The sequence below is a fragment of the Pyrus communis genome, chromosome 16 (genome assembly GCF_041283825.1).
Source record: "Pyrus communis isolate YQ-2024b chromosome 16, ASM4128382v1, whole genome shotgun sequence".
NCBI classification, from domain to species: domain Eukaryota; kingdom Viridiplantae; phylum Streptophyta; class Magnoliopsida; order Rosales; family Rosaceae; genus Pyrus; species Pyrus communis.
In genome coordinates this window covers 23678192-23693921 of record NC_142580.1, presented here as the reverse complement: position 1 = coordinate 23693921, position 15730 = coordinate 23678192, and the positions used below count along the sequence as shown (strand labels likewise).

The window sequence follows — 15730 nt, the reverse complement described above, 5'->3', positions numbered from 1 at the left end:
TAAGTACGCTCAAGTGCTAGGATCACGTGAAGACTGGGTGAATAATCGCGGGTCACCTACGAGTTGGAACCACCTAAAGTGGTCTGTACGATAGGCCTGTGCACCTAACTTGGATCCAAGATGAGCATGTGGTGCGGGAGGTGAACATCATGTGAAGGACTGTGCCTAACTCTAGGCGGGAGCACTAACACCAGGGGTGCAGGTTATGAGCTCTCTATGCATCTCAAATCACTACTGAACATAAACATAAACCATAACCTACTTGACACTTACCTGTGCGTCCGCAGCACCAACACACACACACATATATATATATATATATATATATATCTATATATATATATATGCAACTAATAATGCATAATTAAATGGGTAAACATAATGCATGGCATATAAACGTATAAACGTTTCATTTCACTTTCTGGGAAAAACCATAAGTATATAGGTATATACGGAAAACCAAAAGTCCACTCACTGGTATGTAGAAGGGTCGTAACCCCCTTGCCTCGAGTGAACGCGCTTGTCCTCGGGATAGGTCTTACCTATATGCGAAACAACTATAAATACGTTAATTTTAAAGCACATAACCAACATTACGAAATAACTTCTCAAACAATGCTCAAAAGGGGTGTATGAATACACCAACGTGATTTACTCAACCTCACGAACATCCCCATATTTTTAAAATAATTTTTCGACGCCGCACGCACCCCCACGCGCCAGCCAAGGCATGGCCACATGCGCCGCCCACGCGCAGGCACGTGCCTGGCACACTGACCGCATCAATTAACGCCGTTAGGAATATTCCGTGAATGCCGTTAGGAACATTCCGTCCAAACTAACGAAACATTCCGTCATCTTCTCCGGCCAAACTCCGGCGCCAGCAAACCGGGAAAAATTCAAAACTTCATATCTCACTTATTTTTCAACCAAATTTCACAAAATTGGTACCAAAATGAAGCTTACAACAAGAGGAACAAATCCATACCACTTTCAAGCACTAAAACCCACGAAATCTCGCCGGAAAAACACCACCAACTCTGGCCAAACCTGCAACTCACGATCCCGACGTCAAAAACCTTCAAACGAACCACCCCAAGCCTCCTAAGGACCTCACCAAGCTTCCTACAAGCTTGAAATTCTCAAAAACACAAGAATTAACGTGTGCATGAACAGTGACCTAATCGGGGGATCACGAGTTCGACGTGAAAACGAAGGAATCCTTACCTGAAATGAGTATGGTTGAACTCCTAAGGACCTCACGAGCACAACTATGTAATTTGTGTCCTCGATCTGTGAAGTTTTCAAGGGTTTTGGATGTTGTCCGTACAAGAAAATAGGAAAGGGAGAGAGAGAGGGACTCAAGACAGGGCAGAGAGAGAGAGGAAATGAGTGTGGTGTGTGTGTGGTCCAAACTCCACCAACCAAAGTGACACACCCCGACCGAGATCAGGGCGTGCTGGCCGTCACGCGAAGGTGACGTAACCATGTGCGCGTGCGGAAGCTAAGAAGATAGTAATATGAAAGTACTAATAATTAAAAACCTAATAACATACAAAGTACTAGTGTATGTGAGACACAATTCAGAGCAAGTCTACAACAGTCCAAAAGGAAAGATACGACATATATACACCCGAAGGTGACCCTACAATGGTGAATGTCTGTCAGAAATGCCGGGACGCCCTCTGGGATAAACCACCGAACCTTCTAGACCACTAGAACCTGGAGGGGCGCAAAAACAAAAGCGTGAGTGGGCAAAAACAAAGTTCTTTGAAAACTCTTTAGCAAAAAAAACATTCTAACCCCTCGCCGTAAAACCTGTATACTTCCCAGAGAATGAACATATATACGTATGTATAGATATGTCAATCATGCTCCATGATATGCCATTCATGCTCCACAATATGCCATTTATGCTCGAGAATATGCCACAACAGAATCTCATAATCAAATATAAATGCTCAAGCGTAATTCACATCAATAACATAAAATCTGGCAGCCGGGAGTCACCTAACGTGACATGTACCGCTGCCTATAGAGCTCCAATCTCAACTCAACATCTGAATCTGCACACAAGTCGGAGCCACCTAACGTGGTCTGTACGACAAGACTGGGTGTAATATATATACGCTCTAGTGCTACGATCACGTGAAGACTATGCGAATAATCGCGGGTCACCTACGAGTCGGAACCACCTAATGTGGTCTGCACGACAAGGCTTGCACCTAACTTGGATCCAAGGCGAGCGTGTGGTGCTGGTGAACATCACGTGAAGGACTATGCCCTGGCCCTGGGCGGGAGCACTAACACCGGGGGTGCAGAATATGAGCTCTCTAAGCATCTCAAACTACTATTGCATAATAAACAGGAATGCATAACCACATGAATACCGCTTACCTGGCACTTACCTGTGCGTCCACAGCACTAAATACACATTTATATATATGTATGCCAATTACCAATGCACGTGATGATGCGTAAACAATATTCAAATGATGCATGGCATAAAACATATAACCTTTTCTATTCTATTTCTGGGAATTTAGAGGTATATAGGTATATACGGAAAACAAAAGCCCACTCACTGATAATTAGAAGGGTCGTAGCCCCCCTGCTTCGAGTGTGAACGCTCGTCTTCGGAAAACGAATCACCTATACGCGACAAAGTTACGAAAACATTAATTTAAAAGCACCTAAGCAACTTCTCGTAATAACTTCTCATACATTGCTCAAATTGGACAAATGAATATACCAACGTGACCTACACAACCTCAGGATCACGCCCATATTTTTAGAAAAATTTTTGGACCACGCACGCGCCCCCACGCGCCGGCCAAGGCACGGACCTACGCGCCCCCCACGCGCGGCCACGTGCCAGGCACACTGACGGTGTCAACAGACGCCGTCAGGAATATTCCGTTAACTGACGGAATATTCCGTCAAATCTAACCGGATTCCGTCACTGCCGTTAGGAATATTCCGTTAGACTTAACGGAATATTCCCCTTTCTTCTCCGGCGAACCTCCGGCGCCGGCGACGGCGCCGGAAAGGAAAACTGGGTAATTTTCAAACTAAGTTTTCTCCTTCGTTTTTCAACCATTTTTCACGTTCTTTATACCAAAATGAAGCTTAGGACTAGTAGAATCACGTTAGACTAGTTTTAAGGCCTAAAAATTGCTAGATCATACCTGTCCACGACTTCAAAGTTCGGCCAACTTCGAACCTAGCCTTCCCAACGTCCAAATTCACCCAACGAACTACTCCGAGGCTCCTTGGGACCTCACAAACACCTCTACAAGCTTAGAAATTCCAAAAACACACTAGTTTAGGTTTGCATGAACAGTGCAATAATTCGGCCATTGTTGAAACGACGTGAAAACGTTCGAATTCTTACCTGGAATTGGTATGGTTGTGCTCCTCACAACCTCACGAGCACGAGGGTGGTCTTGGTTTCTTAATTGGTGCAGGTTTGGTATGTTTGTATGTGTGTCCGTGTGTAGAAGGAGAAGAAGAAGAGAGGAACTCGGGGGAGAGAGAGAGAAAGAGAAAGAGAAAGAGAAAGACAGAGTGAGGGAATGAGGGAGGGAATCCCGGGAGAGTGAGGGTGATGTGTGAGTGTGTGTGGTCCTACAACACCACACTACACAAAACTAATGTGATAAAAACGAATTAGGGGGTAAAATCGTAATTTCCCATGTACGTTAAAATGAAATTTGGGACGGGATGTTACACAAAGCCCAAAAATGCCACACAACGAAAAAACCATACTAGAGGCAAAACCGTCATTTCACCCCTACGGTACGAAAAGTCCGGGACGAGCTGTCATAATGACATTGTTTAAGAAAAAAAGTGATTCTATTTTTAGGAATAGTAATACTACCTCTAGAAATTGTGTCACCATTTTTGTAAACGTTGAACTATTTCTACAAACGGTGACCACTTTTTAGACTCTTTTAATTTGTTAAAGGGAAAACTTTGATTTGATTATTTCACAATGACAAACAAAACTCATTGACAAATGCTTGTTAAGAATTTATAAAGCTCAAAAAGCTATAAAAAAAATTAAAAAAAAAAAAAAAAAAGAAGCCAACCTTTCGGGTTAACGAAACCCTTTTTTCCACTTTGGACAAGTCAATTAAAACCCAAAAAAAAAAAATTAAAAAAAATTTGAAAGAACAAAAATTATATACAATTACAAAAAGAAAAAGAAAGAATAACACAAGTCATCCATCCTAATCTTTAAAGATGACGTCAAGGAAAGTTATACACAATTACAAAAATGAAAAGGAAAATCATATACAATTACAAAATGGAACAGAAACGGTGGTTCCAAGGTTTTGTTAGGAGTATAGAAACTGTGGTAGCAACTCATAAAGCTTGGTTGGCGTGTGTGCACGCGCCGTTGTTTGTTTGTTTTTCATTTTTGTCTTACTATTAAATAAACTTAATACATTGCTTTTGGTTTAAACTTAATTTTAAACCACTTTTCATTATTTTTTTCATTTATTTGTAGGGCTTCTATGTAACATCCCGTCCCGAAACTAAAGAAACGTACGTGTGAAATTACCGTTTTACCCCCTAGTTCGTTTTTTTCGGGTAGTTTTGTGTTGTGTGGGTTGTGGGACCACACACACTCATACACTCTCTTTTCTCCCGGGATTCTCTCCCTCATTCCCTCACTCTTTGTCTCTCTGTCTCTGTCTCAGTCTCTCTCTCTCTCCCCGAGTTCCTCTCTTCTTCTTCTTCTCCTTCTACACACGGACACACATACAAACATACCAAACCTGCACCAATTAAGAAACCAAGACCACCCTCGTGCTCGTGAGGTTGTGAGGAGCACAACCATACCAATTCCAGGTAAGAATTCGAACGTTTTCACGTCGTTTCAACAATGGCCGAATTATTGCATTGTTCATGCAAACCTAAACTAGTGTGTTTTTGGAATTTCTAAGCTTGTAGATGTGTTTGTGAGGTCCCAAGGAGCCTCGGAGTGGTTCGTTGGGTGAGTTTGGACGTCGGGATCGTCCTGTGCAAAGTTGGCCGAACTTGGATCGTTGTTGCAGGTGAGATTCCTTGATTTTTAGGCCTTAAAAGTAGTCCAACGTGATTCTACTAGTCCTAAGCTTCATTTTGGTATAAAGAACGTGAAATTTGGTTGAAAAACGAAGGAGAAAACAAAGTTAGAAAATTTCCCAGTTTTCCGGCGCCGTCGCCGGCGCCGGAGGTTCGCCGGAGAAGAAAGGGGAATATTCCGTTAAGTCTAACGGAATATTCCTAACGGCAGTGAGAGAATCCGGTTAGATTTGACGGAATATTCCGTCAGTTAACGGAATATTCCTGACGGCGTCAACTGACGCCGTCAGTGTGCAGTGCACGTGGGCCGCGCGTGGGGGCGCGTAGGTCCGTGCGTGTTCAGGCGCGTGGGGGCGCGTGCGTAGTCCAAAATTTTTTCTAAAAATATGGGCGTGATCCTGAGGTTGTGTAGATCACGTTGGTATATTCATTTGTCCAATTTGAGCAATGTATGAGAAGTTATTACGAGAAGTTTCTTAGGTGCTTTTAAATTAATGTTTTCGTAACTTTGTCGCGTATAGGTGATTCGTTTTCCGAGGACGAACGTTCACACTCGAGGCAAGGGGGCTACGACCCTTCTAATTACCAGTGAGTGGGCTTTTGTTTTCCGTATATACCTATATACATATTAATTCCCAGAAATTATATAGAAAAGGTTATATGTTTTATGCCATGCATCATTTGAATATTGTTTACGCATCATCGCATGTATTAGTAGTGGCATACATATATATATGTGTATTTGGTGCTGTGGACGCACAGGTAAGTGCCAGGTAAGCAGTATTCATGTGGTTATGCATTCCTGTTCATTATGCAATAGTAGTTTGAGAGGTTTAGAGAGCTCATAATCTGCACCCCCGGTGTTAGTGCTCCCGCCCAGGGCCAGGGCACAGCCTTCACGTGTATGTTCACCAGCACCGCATGCTCGCCTTGGATCCAAGATAGGTGCAAGCCTGTCGTACAGACCACATTAGGTGGTTCCGACTTGTAGGTGACCCGCGATTATCTCACAGCTTCACGTGATCGTAGCACTAGAGCATACATATATATAATACACCCAGCTTGTCGTACAGACCACGTTAGGTGGTTCCGACTCGTGTGCAGATTCAGTTATTGAGTTGAGAGTGGAGCTCTAGATTCAGCCGTACAGGTCACGTTAGGTGACTCCCGGCTGCCAGATAATATATATTCGATGTGAATTACGCTTGAGCATTTATATTTGTTTATGATATTCTGTAATGGCATATTCTCAAGCATGAATGGCATATTGCAAAGCATGAATGGCATATTGTGAGCATGAATGGCATATGGTGGAGCATGATTGACATATCTATACATACGTATATATGTTCATTTTCTGGGAAGTATACAGGTTTTACGGCGAGGGGTTAGAATGTATTTTGCTAAAGAGTTTTCAAAGAACTTTGTTTTTGCCCACTCACGCTTTTGTTTTTGCGCCCCTCCAGGTTCTAGTGGTCTAGAAGGTTCGGTGGTTTATCCCAGAGGGCGTCCCAGCATTTCTGACAGACATCCACCATTGTAGGGTCACCTTCGGGTGTACATATGTCGTATCTTTTCCTTTTCAACTGCTGTAGATTTGCTCTGAATTGTGTCTCACATACACTAGTACTTTGTATGCTATTAGGTTTTTAATTATTCGTACTTTTATTTTACCTTCTTATTAGCTTCCGCACGCGCACATGGTTACGTCACCTTCGCGTGACGGCCAGCACGCCCTGATCTCGGTCGGGGTGTGTCAGCTTGGTATCAGAGCCTAGGTTTGGCAGTCCTGTGTCTTTGTGAGTATTCTAATAGTTGGTGTCTTCTGTCAGAATCATGCCGCCTCGTCGGGAACTACGTCGCTCAGATGAGTCTAGTTTTCCTGATCTTACTCAGTTGGGGGAAGTGATTGCCACAACCCTTCAAACAGTGATGCGCCCTCCCCAGAGGACTCCTCTGGAGACTATGTATAACCTGAAGTTGGATAAGTTTAAAGGTAACGAGGGTCACGAAGGCGCAGAACGTTGGTTGGAACACCTAGAGAAGACTTTCCGGGTGTTGCATAACCAGGGGAACCTTCCTATGGAAAGGTGGGTTGAGACAACCTCTTGGTTTCTGGAGATGGAGTCTGCAGCTTGGTGGGAACAAGAACTTCGTAGGTTGACTCCAGCTAAGAGGACCGATTGGAATGTTTTCAAAGACGTGTTTCAAAGGAGATTTGTACCCCCTGAGTATATTGACCGTAAGAAACAGGAATTCACTGAATTGAAACAGCGAAAGATGACGGCTAACGAGTATTATCGTAAGTTCACTGATTTGTCTCGTTACTATCCTGATGTCGCTGGTAATCCGGCGGAGATGCTTCGTCGTTTTCGCTTGGGCACTAGGAAGAGATGGCGTTCTATGGCCACTACTACGCACTGTGAGTCCTACCAGGAGTTTTATGAAATACTGTTGAGGGTAGAGGACTCAGAGAATATGTCGAGTGACAGTGATGAAAAGAAAGATGACAAAGGGAAAAGTCAAGTGTCGCTTGGGCCTCGCCAAACTCAGAACTTTAAAAGGGGTGGTGTCAGTTCGAGTTCGTCTAGTGGTGGTTTCAGTGCCTCTGGACAAGGACGTGGAAGTAGGTTTTATGGAGGTGCTCGAGGCCAGAGACAAGGTGATGGTGGCCGAAACCGACCCCCATTTTGCCGTAGGTGTAATAACCGACACTTCGGCGAGTGCAGGCAGATTAGCGGTAGTTGTTTCACATGTGGACAGGTGGGACATAGAGCGGTGAATTGTCCCCAGAGTCAGCAGCAGAAGCCGCAGCAGACCTTTATGCCGCCACCTGCACCGATTCGACAAATCCAAGGTCCGAGTAATTATGGTCAAGCAGGTAGAGGTGGTGCCTATCACTATCAGGGTGATGTTGTTCCCTATGCTCCGGGACCGTATCAGTACCCCCAGGACCCGTATTCACAAGGTGGTTATCCCCCGTATCCCAGTAACTTCATGCCGTATCCTCCAGCTCCAACGGGTGGTTCTCAGTGGTACCAAGGAGGACAGTATCAGCAGAATGAGAATGCTACTAGTAGTGCAGGGTCTTCGAGACAGATGGGTCAGCCCAGTCAGGGGCGTGGAGTTCAAGGTCGCGGTGTTCAAGCGAGCAGAGGTCGTGGCGGACGACAGCAGGGCCAGGGGCGTATTCACAATATTTCCCTGCAGGATGCTCAGAACAACCCGGACTTGATTATGGGTACGTTAAACATTCTTGGTTATTTTGCTAGAGTCTTAATTGATTGTGGAGCTACACATTCCGTTATTTCTCATACATTTGCTCAAGTAACGCAACCTCACCCCACACCTCTAGGGTACGATTTAGAGTTCGCTATGCCTAGAGGAGAGAGATGTGTTGTAGATCGTATGTACCCAGGATGTCCAGTGATAGTAGAGGGTGTTGTTATGCCCGTTGATCTTATCCCGTTAGATATTGTCGATTTTGATGTGATTTTGGGCAACGATTGGTTGCACTTCTATCGTGCCAACATTGATTGTTACGGGAAAGTAGTTACGTTTCACCGTCCTGGATTACCTGAGGTTACTTTTGTGGGTGAGCAAAGTGGAGTAAGACATGGTGTTATTTCGGCTTTGCAAGCGAAGAAACTGTTGAATAAAGGTTGTCAGGGATATCTAGCTCATGTGGTGCTAGAGGAGGCCGTTCCTAGCAGAATTGAGGATGTGAGAGTGGTTAGACACTTCCCTGATGTTTTTCCTGAAGATTTACCTGGTTTACCCCCAGATCGAGATGTGGAGTTCAATGTTGAGTTGCTTCCAGGTACCAATCCTATTTCGTTAACTCCTTATCGTATGGCTCCCGCTGAGTTAAGGGAATTGAAAGTGCAGTTACAGGAATTAGTGGATAAGGGATTCATCCAGCCTAGTACTTCACCTTGGGGCGCTCCAGTGTTGTTTGTGAAAAAGAAAGATGGGACTTTGAGGCTGTGTATCGACTACAGGCAATTGAACCGGGTGACGATTAAAAACCGTTATCCATTGCCTCGTATTGACGATTTGTTTGATCAGCTGAGAGGTGCTTGTGTATTTTCTAAGATAGACTTGAGGTCTGGGTATTATCAGCTGAAGATTAGTAGGGATGATGTTCCTAAGACGGCGTTCAGGACTCGTTACGGTCATTACGAATTTCTAGTTATGCCGTTTGGGTTGACGAATGCACCAGCAGCCTTTATGGATTTAATGAACCGGGTATTCCAGCCTTACCTGGATAGATTTGTCATTGTCTTCATTGACGATATTCTGGTGTATTCTAAGTCCAAAGCAGAGCATGTCCGACATCTTACTTTGGTGTTGAAAAGGTTGAGGGAACACCAATTGTATGCTAAGTTTAGCAAGTGCCAGTTCTGGTTAGATCAAGTCGCATTTTTGGGGCACATCATTTCTGCTCAAGGTATTCTTGTTGATCCTCAAAAGGTTGCAGCTGTGGAAAGTTGGGAGCAACCACGAACCGTCACTGAGGTGAGAAGTTTCATTGGTTTGGCGGGATATTATCGGAGATTCGTTAAGGATTTTTCGGTGATTGCCTTGCCACTGACGAGGTTAACAAGGAAAGATGTTAAGTTCGAGTGGAATGATAAGTGTGAGCAGAGTTTCCAGCAATTGAAGCATTGTCTCACTCATGCACCTGTTTTGGCACTCCCGGACGATAGTGGTGATTTCGAGGTTTATAGCGATGCTTCCTTGAATGGTCTGGGATGTGTATTGATGCAGCATGGTAGGGTGATTGCTTATGCTTCGCGGCAATTGAAACCCCATGAGATGAATTACCCTACACATGATTTGGAGTTGGCTGCTATCATCTTTGCGTTGAAGTTGTGGAGACATTATCTTTACGGAGAGAAGTGTAGGATCTTCACAGATCACAAGAGTCTTCAGTATCTTTTCACCCAGAAGGAACTTAATCTTCGTCAACGGAGGTGGTTGGAGTTGCTCAGCGATTACGATTGCACGATTGATTATCACCCAGGTCGTGCGAACGTAGTAGCCGATGCACTTAGCAGGAAGTCACATGGCCGTATCAATGCGTTGTACGCTAGTCGTATTCCTCTTTTGGTGGACTTGCGTGCTACGGGAGTAAGGTTAGAAGCAGAAGATCGAGAAGTGGCGTTACTTGCTAATTTTCAAGTTAGGCCAATCTTGGTGGATCGGGTGCTTGAAGCTCAGGTAGCTGATGAACAGATTCAAGAACTAATTCGAGCTCGAGATCAAGGAAGGAGGCGAGATCTCAGAGTCCGTGATTCTGATGGCATGTTGATGTTAGAGGGTAGAATGTTCGTGCCTAGTAGTGTGGATTTGAAGAAGGAAATTCTTGATGAAGCACATATCTCGGCTTATGCCATGCACCCAGGGGCAACTAAAATGTATCATACCATTCGACCATTTTACTATTGGCCGGGTATAAAAAGGGAGATAGCTGAGTATGTGAGCAGTTGTGCTGTTTGTCAGCAGGTTAAAGCAGAAAGAAAGAAGCCGTTTGGATTGTTGCAGCCGCTTCCCGTTCCAGAGTGGAAATGGGAAAATATCACTATGGATTTTGTGTACAAGTTGCCGCGTACACATAATGGCTTTGATGGCATTTGGGTGATCGTTGATCGACTCACTAAGTCAGCACATTTTATTCCAGTAAGAGAGAGATATTCTTTGAACCGATTAGCAGAATTGTTTATCTCAAAGGTTGTGAAATACCATGGTGTCCCTGTAAGTATTGTCTCAGATCGTGATCCACGATTCACATCGAAGTTTTGGGTAGCTTTTCAAGAAGCTTTGGGTACGAGACTACTTTACAGTACGGCATATCATCCACAGACGGACGGACAGTCCGAGAGAACTATTCAGACCTTGGAAGATATGCTGCGAGCATCAGTGTTACAGTTCAGTGATGCTTGGCACCAGCGGCTAGATTTGATGGAATTTGCTTACAACAACAGTTTCCATTCGAGCATTGGCATGGCGCCATTCGAAGCTTTGTATGGTAGATCTTGTCGCACTCCGTTATGTTGGTCAGAGGTTGGCGAAAGAGTCTTGGTAGGTCCGGAGATTGTCGAGGAGACTACTCAAAATGTTCAGGTAATTAGGTCTAACCTGAAAGCAGCTCAAGACAGGCAGAAAAGTTTAGCAGATCGGCATGCTACGGACAGAACGTATGAGGTCGGAGATTGGGTATTTCTGAAGCTTTCACCGTGGAGAGGTGTTGTGCGGTTTGGAAAGAAAGGGAAGTTGAGTCCCAGGTACATCGGACCGTACGTAGTCACAGAAAGAGTTGGTGAGGTAGCTTACAGGTTAGAGTTGCCTCCGGAGTTGGCTAAAGTGCATAACGTTTTTCACGTGTCTATGCTCCGACACTATGTTGCCGATCCATTGCATGTGATACCTCCTCAACCGTTAGAGATAAATCCAGATTTGACGTACGACGAGGAACCATTAACGATCTTGGATTGGCAAGAAAAGGTTCTGAGAAACAAAACGGTGAATTTGGTGAAAGTTTTGTGGAGGAATCACTCAGTTGAAGAAGCGACATGGGAGACAGAAAATAGAATGAGGGATTTGTATCCAAGATTATTCTTTGACCGTTAGGGGTGTAATTAGTTATTTTGAATTTCGGGACGAAATTCTATTAAGGTGGGTAGGTTGTAACATCCCGTCCCGAAACTAAAGAAACGTACGTGTGAAATTACCGTTTTACCCCCTAGTTCGTTTTTTTCGGGTAGTTTTGTGTTGTGTGGGTTGTGGGACCACACACACTCATACACTCTCTTTTCTCCCGGGATTCTCTCCCTCATTCCCTCACTCTTTGTCTCTCTGTCTCTGTCTCAGTCTCTCTCTCTCTCCCCGAGTTCCTCTCTTCTTCTTCTTCTCCTTCTACACACGGACACACATACAAACATACCAAACCTGCACCAATTAAGAAACCAAGACCACCCTCGTGCTCGTGAGGTTGTGAGGAGCACAACCATACCAATTCCAGGTAAGAATTCGAACGTTTTCACGTCGTTTCAACAATGGCCGAATTATTGCATTGTTCATGCAAACCTAAACTAGTGTGTTTTTGGAATTTCTAAGCTTGTAGATGTGTTTGTGAGGTCCCAAGGAGCCTCGGAGTGGTTCGTTGGGTGAGTTTGGACGTCGGGATCGTCCTGTGCAAAGTTGGCCGAACTTGGATCGTTGTTGCAGGTGAGATTCCTTGATTTTTAGGCCTTAAAAGTAGTCCAACGTGATTCTACTAGTCCTAAGCTTCATTTTGGTATAAAGAACGTGAAATTTGGTTGAAAAACGAAGGAGAAAACAAAGTTAGAAAATTTCCCAGTTTTCCGGCGCCGTCGCCGGCGCCGGAGGTTCGCCGGAGAAGAAAGGGGAATATTCCGTTAAGTCTAACGGAATATTCCTAACGGCAGTGAGAGAATCCGGTTAGATTTGACGGAATATTCCGTCAGTTAACGGAATATTCCTGACGGCGTCAACTGACGCCGTCAGTGTGCAGTGCACGTGGGCCGCGCGTGGGGGCGCGTAGGTCCGTGCGTGTTCAGGCGCGTGGGGGCGCGTGCGTAGTCCAAAATTTTTTCTAAAAATATGGGCGTGATCCTGAGGTTGTGTAGATCACGTTGGTATATTCATTTGTCCAATTTGAGCAATGTATGAGAAGTTATTACGAGAAGTTTCTTAGGTGCTTTTAAATTAATGTTTTCGTAACTTTGTCGCGTATAGGTGATTCGTTTTCCGAGGACGAACGTTCACACTCGAGGCAAGGGGGCTACGACCCTTCTAATTACCAGTGAGTGGGCTTTTGTTTTCCGTATATACCTATATACATATTAATTCCCAGAAATTATATAGAAAAGGTTATATGTTTTATGCCATGCATCATTTGAATATTGTTTACGCATCATCGCATGTATTAGTAGTGGCATACATATATATATGTGTATTTGGTGCTGTGGACGCACAGGTAAGTGCCAGGTAAGCAGTATTCATGTGGTTATGCATTCCTGTTCATTATGCAATAGTAGTTTGAGAGGTTTAGAGAGCTCATAATCTGCACCCCCGGTGTTAGTGCTCCCGCCCAGGGCCAGGGCACAGCCTTCACGTGTATGTTCACCAGCACCGCATGCTCGCCTTGGATCCAAGATAGGTGCAAGCCTGTCGTACAGACCACATTAGGTGGTTCCGACTTGTAGGTGACCCGCGATTATCGCACAGCTTCACGTGATCGTAGCACTAGAGCATACATATATATAATACACCCAGCTTGTCGTACAGACCACGTTAGGTGGTTCCGACTCGTGTGCAGATTCAGTTATTGAGTTGAGAGTGGAGCTCTAGATTCAGCCGTACAGGTCACGTTAGGTGACTCCCGGCTGCCAGATAATATATATTCGATGTGAATTACGCTTGAGCATTTATATTTGTTTATGATATTCTGTAATGGCATATTCTCAAGCATGAATGGCATATTGCAAAGCATGAATGGCGAGGGGTTAGAATGTATTTTGCTAAAGAGTTTTCAAAGAACTTTGTTTTTGCCCACTCACGCTTTTGTTTTTGCGCCCCTCCAGGTTCTAGTGGTCTAGAAGGTTCGGTGGTTTATCCCAGAGGGCGTCCCAGCATTTCTGACAGACATCCACCATTGTAGGGTCACCTTCGGGTGTACATATGTCGTATCTTTTCCTTTTCGACTGCTGTAGATTTGCTCTGAATTGTGTCTCACATACACTAGTACTTTGTATGCTATTAGGTTTTTAATTATTCGTACTTTTATTTTACCTTCTTATTAGCTTCCGCACGCGCACATGGTTACGTCACCTTCGCGTGACGGCCAGCACGCCCTGATCTCGGTCGGGGTGTGTCATTCTAGTTGTAAGATATTTAATGAAACCGTCGCTGGAATTGAGATCTCATTCAAAGAGAAAGATATCAAATATCTGGAGTTTCTTTTTGTATATTATATGGATGATCCGATCCGCAATTTACCTATTTTTTTTAGTAGAATTTGTAGAAGTAGAATATGATTGAAGTGTATAATTGAAGTGTATAAGTAAAAAGGCCAATTTTGATTAATAAACATGTGCAGATCTAAATATAACTATAGCTATCTATATATACATATGCTGCTTCCCTTTCATTACAGCTCTATTCAGGACAGAACATGTCATGCTCTATTATAATTTATATTTTCTATTCAAAGAAAAAATTTGAAAATTTAAGCATGAGAATTTCCTGAAAATTACTTAATGCGTTTTAAACAATTCAAAAATAAAAAATCACAAATGTGGCTTGCAAAATAAAAAATCACAAATGTGGCTTGCAAAATAAAAATTCACACACACAAAAAAAAAAAAAAAAGTACACTTTTAATGAAAGTCTTTCTACCATTCAATCTTAATCATAAGAACATTTTTTGTATGAAAAGTCCATAATGGGTTTTTGGTATGAAAAGTTTGGGTCAAGCCTTTTTTTTATTATTTACTCTTATGTCATTAAATCCTTATTATAGAGGGGTCCACAATGATGAACACATTTTTGTCTAGTTAAAGTTCATTACTTTGCATAATGCTATTCTGCTTATGCTACTTTTCATCTTTTGCTAATCTGCTGTCAGCTCTTCATGCTTCCATCATGTTGTTAATGTTGTGCAGCTACTCTTGTGTCAAATTGTTCCAGTACTATTAATCTCCTTCTACCAGTTCTGCCTCTCTTTCTCTATCTTCTTTTATCTTGTAATACATATTTGATGTTTCTCCTTTAAAATTTTAAGGCTTCGAGTAAGGCTGATGATGGACTTTTGCCTTGCTATACATTTCTTCTTCTTCGCTCTAATATCATATCATACTTAAAATCTTCAAACTCATCTAAAGCTAACACTTGGATTCCTCGATATCTCAAAATATTTTTGTATGAAAGAGTCCATATGTATGGAGAGACAGAGGTTAGGGTAAATGACTCTTCATTAATTACGACTATATGTCTGGCTTTCTCTTTATGCATATGTACATACTCAGCAGGTGAATAGTAATAAAGCTTATACATGATCTGAATCTAAAATAGGGAAATTTTCTAGGCTAGCTCGAGGAAACTGAAACAACCAGAAATCATTTACAACAATTCTATCTAATCTCTCAAAGATCAATGTTAATGAATATTTTATTAAGATAGCCAAACTCTAATAGTAAGGCTGAGATAACTTCTACTACATTATGCTTCTTCTGATGCTCATAAGTAAAATGTCATGATCTAAAATCTCTTATGTTAATCTTGGCCAAAGTTATAGTAACATCTGGTCTACAAATACAACTCTCTGTACTATCACAAAAACATGGTGGATATATTTTTGTAATAATATCCATCTTTGGGTTAAAAAACCGGAGACTCCCACTGAGTCCAATTGTGACAACCCGTTCCAAATTTTACCAAAATTTACAGGAATGAAGATCTCAAAAAGAGGAACAACTTTCATACCTGCCACAAAGTCCAAAAGTGGACGGAAGATAGTTAATTTTTCCCACGAAGCCGGCGGGTGCCTAAAGTTTCCCGGTGTCGATTCGTCGTCTACGGTGGTCCAAAGGGGTCAAGGTTGGTTGGGTTTTGCTACTGGGAGGATGGGCTA

General features: G+C 43.1%; 2 long non-coding RNA genes across 2 annotated transcripts; both read left to right on the top strand.

Moving 5' to 3' along the window:
- Positions 1–4819: 4819 nt before the first annotated feature.
- LOC148690160 (uncharacterized) lies at positions 4820–5646 on the top strand. Its single transcript, XR_015957778.1, has 3 exons — positions 4820–4857; positions 4953–5063; positions 5595–5646. It is a non-coding gene; the product is annotated as an uncharacterized LOC148690160 (long non-coding RNA).
- Positions 5647–12059: 6413 nt separating this feature from the next.
- On the top strand, positions 12060–12886 carry LOC148690159 (uncharacterized). Its single transcript, XR_015957779.1, has 3 exons — positions 12060–12097; positions 12193–12303; positions 12835–12886. It is a non-coding gene; the product is annotated as an uncharacterized LOC148690159 (long non-coding RNA).
- Positions 12887–15730: the final 2844 nt, after the last annotated feature.